This window comes from Mustelus asterias, unplaced genomic scaffold (assembly GCF_964213995.1).
Source record: "Mustelus asterias unplaced genomic scaffold, sMusAst1.hap1.1 HAP1_SCAFFOLD_424, whole genome shotgun sequence".
Taxonomy (NCBI): domain Eukaryota; kingdom Metazoa; phylum Chordata; class Chondrichthyes; order Carcharhiniformes; family Triakidae; genus Mustelus; species Mustelus asterias.
The window spans coordinates 45001-50000 of NW_027590379.1; the positions used below are offsets into that span (position 1 = coordinate 45001).

Here is a 5000-nt window from a genome sequence, read left to right on the forward strand (position 1 = left end):
CTTGGGACGATGCGGTCCTTTCGTTCAGCGGTTCCACGGTTTGGCCGGCGCGAGCAGATGCTTGGGGGGAGACGGTGGCGTCAGCCACGCACTCACTCTGCTTCTGCAGTCCGGTCCACTCCGCCCGTTCTAGCTGCTCGTTTGGTCCCTCGCCCTCCAGCAGACCGTTCCGCCGACGGTGCTCCTCCTCCGCAGCGACTTCTGCCTAGCCCCTCTGCCGGGTGCGATGTCTCCGGCGTCCGCACCGATCCTCGGCACGGCGCGGGTGCGCACCTGTGGGCTGCCGCCCCGTGCTCCACGTCCGTCCGTGTGTGCCCGCTGTGGGGACCGTCTTCCTCTCGCCTGGGCGACGGCTTGCGGGCTGCGACGTGACCTTGCCACCGCCTTGCAGCATTACATCCGCAGTTGAAACGAAGAGAGCTGCTGCGGGCTTGGGTGCTTGTCCTGGCGGCTTGTCGACGGGACCACGGTGAACGGCCACTGTGTGACTCCGCAGGGAGACGTTCTGGTGCAGTCAGGGGCCTTTTTGTCTCCCGCCGCGGTGAAGCTTTGGTCGCATTCTAGTCACTCTCTCTTCAATCCCGGTACGGGGTACCTGTTCATGCTCACCATTCCTCGAGCACCCGCGTGCAGAGGGTGGGTGCGAGGTTTAAAGATTCGTGGTCCGCCTGTCGGTCCGGTCTCGTGCTGACTTGAGCGAGTGTCCTCCGCGTTCGAGAGAATGTGCCTGTCCGCGGGGGCAGCCGCGCTTGCGAGCGTTCCGCCGCGCCCCCTTCCCCAGCCCGCCGAGGTTGGGGCGTGCGGGGTCGGCTTGCGCCCGTAGCGTCGGCCTGTCCTCCGCGGCTTGCACCCGACTCAGTCCGCTGCGGCCTCGCCTCGACTCTCGAGCCTTCCGCCAGACGGTGACACCAGAGAACTCTGCCTCTGGCTGTTGCGGGGCGTGACGGCGCGTGTCGGGCTCCGGCCCGTCACCCACGCCGGCACTCAACGCCTGCGAGCGCCCTGTTTCCTCCGAGAAAGGTTTTTCGCTTGATTGTCGCTCGAGTGCGTGTGCCTCCGGGGCTCACGCCGTGGTACGCGCCAGGCTGGGGCTCCACCGTCACGTCGGCGGGGGAGCGTTTAGCGCGTCCCAGGATCGGACAACCTCTCCGGGGGCCCGAGCCGAAACCCGACACGGTATAAAAGTCGTAACAAGGTTTCTGTTGGTGAACACGTTGTGAAGGATCTTTGTCGGCCGGGGGCCCGCCACCTCTCCGGGGAGGGCGGCCCGTCACTCCTTGAACGCGAAGGCTGGCGCCGGTTGGGCCAGGCAGGAGAGCCTCACGGGGGCCGGCCCCGGGGCCAGGTATCGGACAACCTCTCCGGGGGCCCGAACCGAAACCCGTAACACAGAATAAAAATCGTAACAAGGTTTCTGTTGGTGAACACGTTGTGAAGGATCTTTGTCGGCCGGGGGCCCGCCACCTCTCCGGGGAGGGCGGCCCGTCACTCCTTGAACGCGAAGGCTGGCGCCGGTTGGGCCAGGCAGGAGAGCCTCACGGGGGCCGGCCCCGGGGCCAGGTATCGGACAACCTCTCCGGGGGCCCGAACCGAAACCCGTAACACAGAATAAAAATCGTAACAAGGTTTCTGTTGGTGAACACGTTGTGAAGGATCTTTGTCGGCCGGGGGCCCGCCACCTCTCCGGAGAGGGCGGCCCGTCACTCCTTGAACTCGAAGGCTGCGCCGGTTGGGCCAGGCAGGAGAGCCTCACGGGGGTTGGCCCCGGGGCCGTGGCCCGTACTGACGCTGGCGCCTCCCACGCGGGTGGGAGGTCACACCGACAATTTCGCCGTACCCGTCGAACGGGCCTGGTCACCCGTACGCACGTTCCGCCGAAGCCGGGCGACGTCGATCTCGGTCCCACTCGGTTGGGCCGGCGCGCGGGCGCCGCCACCGACGAGCACGCACACGCTCGGTTGCACGCCGGCAAGTCCATGCGGGTGCCGCACACGCTACGCCTGCGCCGTTGGAAGGGCTTCGCCGTTGGCTTCGTAGGGTGTCTTTGCAGTCCGTCCGAGAGGTGGGGGCACGCACGGCAACACGGCCGGCCTGCCTGCGTGGGACGATGCGGTCCTTTCGTTCAGCGGTTCGGCGGTTTGGCCGGCGCGAGCAGACGCTCGGAGGGAGACGGTGGCGTCAGCCACGCACTCACTCCGCTTCTGCAGTCCGGTCCACTCCGCCCGTTCTAGCTGCTCGTTTGGTCCCTCGCCCGCCAGCAGACCGTTCCGCCGACGGTGCTCCTCCTCCGCAGCGACTTCTGCCTAGCCGCTCTGCCGGGTGCGATGTCACCGGCGTCCGCACCGATCCTCGGCACGGCGCGTGTGCGCACCTGTGGGCCGCCGCCCCGTGCTCCACGTCCGTCCGTGTGTGCCCGCTGTGGGGACCGTCTTCCTCTCGCCTTGGCGACGGCTTGCGGGCTGCGACGTGACCTTGCCACCGCCTTGCAGCATTACATCCGCAGTTGAAACGAAGAGAGCTGCTGCGGGCTTGGGTGCTTGTCCTGGCGGCTTGTCGACGGGACCACGGTGAACGGCCACTGTGTGACTCCGCAGGGAGACGTTCTGGTGCAGTCAGGGGCCTTTTTGTCTCCCGCCGCGGTGAAGCTTTGGTCGCATTCTAGTCACTCTCTTCAAAGCCCGGTGAGGGGTACCTGTTCATGCTCACCATTCCTCCGGCACCCGTGTGCGGAGGGTGGGTGCGAGGTTTAAAGATTCGTTGTCCGCCTGTCGGTCCGGTCTGGTCTCGTGCTGGCTTGAGCGAGCGTCCACCGCGTTCGAGAGAATGTGCCTGTCCGCGGGGGCAGCCGCGCTTGCGAGCGTTCCGCCGCGCCCCCTTCCCCAGCCCGCCGAGGTTGGGGCGTGCGGGGTCGGCTTGCGCCCGTAGCGTCGGCCTGTCCTCCGCGGCTTGCACCCGACTCAGTCCGCTGCGGCCTCGCCTCGACTCTCGAGCCTACCGCCAGACGGTGACACCAGAGAACTCTGCCTCTGGCTGTTGCGGGGCGTGACGGCGCGTGGCGGGCCCCGGCCCCTCACCCACGCCGGCACTCAACGCCTGCGAGCGCCCTGATTCCTCCTTTTTTTCGCTTGATTGTCGCTCGAGTGCGTGCGCCTCCGGGCTCACGCCGTGGTACGCGCCAGGCTGGGGCTCCACCGTCACGTCGGCGGGGGAGCGTTTTGCGCGTCCCAGGATCGGGCAACCGATCCGAAACCCGATACAACTTTTAGCGGTGGATCACTCGGCTCGTGCGTCGATGAAGAACGCAGCTAGCTGCGAGAATTAATGTGAATTGCAGGACACATTGATCATCGACACTTTGAACGCACTTTGCGGCCCCGGGTTCCTCCCGGGGCTACGTCTGTCTGAGGGTCGCTTGACAATCAATCGCACTTCGCGCGCATCCGTGCGCCGAAGAGCGCGGCTGGGGTGTCGCAGAGGTGCCGTCCTCTCTGTCCCCCTAAGTGCAGACCCAGAGTAATCCGCGTCGGAGAGCTTGACCTCTTGGGTGCCGGCGTCCGCCTCCGGGCTCGTCGGCACTGCCCGCTCCCGCACTGGCCCAGCCACCTCGGGGTCGCCGGCACGGCTGTCATCGGGTTGCCAGAGAGAGAGAACGTGACTGCCTCGCTGCCGGGACCGTGTGTGCCTTCCGTTAGGCTCGGGCCAGGGGGGTTGACTCTCTGTTGATGTGTGTGTGTGGCTCGTCCACGGGAAGGATCCGCAAGAGTTGGCTCGGTTGGGTGCTCCGGCACAGAGAGTGAGAGAGTGGAGTGACTGTCCGCTGGACGTCTCCGGACACGTTGCCTCGCGTGGTCCGTGCTCGGTTGCCTGCCGGTGGGTTGCCGTGGCCGTTCAGTGCCGTCGCGTGGAGGACGGCAGCTTGACGCGTGTGACGCTTGATGCCTGGATCGGTGCTCGGTCGTGCCGTGCTTTTCTTCCCTCTGTTGCGCGTGCGAGTGCTTGCATTTTTGTCGTGGGAATCCGTGGCGGTTGGGTGTCGTTGCTTGTGTTGCGCTGGAGCTGCGGCTCCTTCCACACTCCGCAGCCCACCCTCTGCCGTTGCGGTTCTGGGGCAATGTGCCTGCGCCCGCGTTCAACGTGTGCCTTGGGTTCGAATCGTCGCAGAGCCGACTTGGCCGTGTGGTCCTCGCTCCGGTGTCTCCCCGTGTCCTGCTGCCGCCGAAGTCTTCTACGTGAAAGGTGCTGTCCTGGCCGCGGCGTGGCCACCCGCCGCTTGCAGCCCGTGCGCTCCGCCGCCCGGCTTCGTCCTTGGCGTCTGGCCTTTCGCTCCGGCAGGCTGTGTGTCCCACGGCCCTGCTTTTCTCTCGCTCGATACCGCCGTCGCACCGCGACCCCGCCAGCAGCACTGCTTTCCGTTACCGTGGAGGTGGGCGCACGCCTCGCCGCAAACGATTCTCTGGAACAGTTGACGTGCCGAGCCCGGTCCGGCGCCGAGTGCGAGGGGGCACGCAGCGCTCGCAGTACCGTGTGCGTTCCGTGTGTGTCCGTGCCTGTGCATCCGCTGCGCAGCACGGCGCGCACTTGCGAGCACGCGTACGTGTGTGTGTCTGTGTGTGCGCCCGAAGCGCGTGGAGGCGCCGACGACCGGCCGGCCAGAGCACTCGTTGCTGCCTACGACCTCAGATCAGACGTGTCAACCCGCTGAATTTAAGCATATTACTAAGCGGAGGAAAAGAAACTAACAAGGATTCCCCTAGTAACTGCGAGTGAAGAGGGAAGAGCCCAGCGCCGAATCCCCGCTCGCCTGCCGGGCGTGGGAAATGTGGCGTAAAGGAGACCTTTCTCTGACGATGCTCGAGGGGCCCAAGTCTTTCTGATCGAGGCGTGGCCTGTGGAAGGTGTCAGGCCGGTTGCGGTCCCTGGCTCGTCGTGATTGAGTCTTCTCGGAGTCGGGTTGCTTGTGAATGCAGCCCAAAGTGGGTGGTAAACTCCATCTAAGGCTA

General features: G+C 66.0%; 2 non-coding genes across 2 annotated transcripts in view; both read left to right on the plus strand.

The window, feature by feature from the left end:
* The first annotated feature begins 3257 nt into the window (after positions 1–3257).
* On the plus strand, positions 3258–3411 carry LOC144486638 (5.8S ribosomal RNA). Its single transcript, XR_013496291.1, has one exon. It is a non-coding gene; the product is annotated as a 5.8S ribosomal RNA (ribosomal RNA).
* Positions 3412–4671: 1260 nt separating this feature from the next.
* The window catches only part of LOC144486640 (28S ribosomal RNA), a 3775-nt gene continuing 3446 nt past the window's right edge, over positions 4672–5000 (plus strand). The window contains exon 1 of the ribosomal RNA XR_013496293.1: positions 4672–5000. This exon is cut by the window's right edge and continues 3446 nt beyond it. This is a non-coding gene — a ribosomal RNA (28S ribosomal RNA).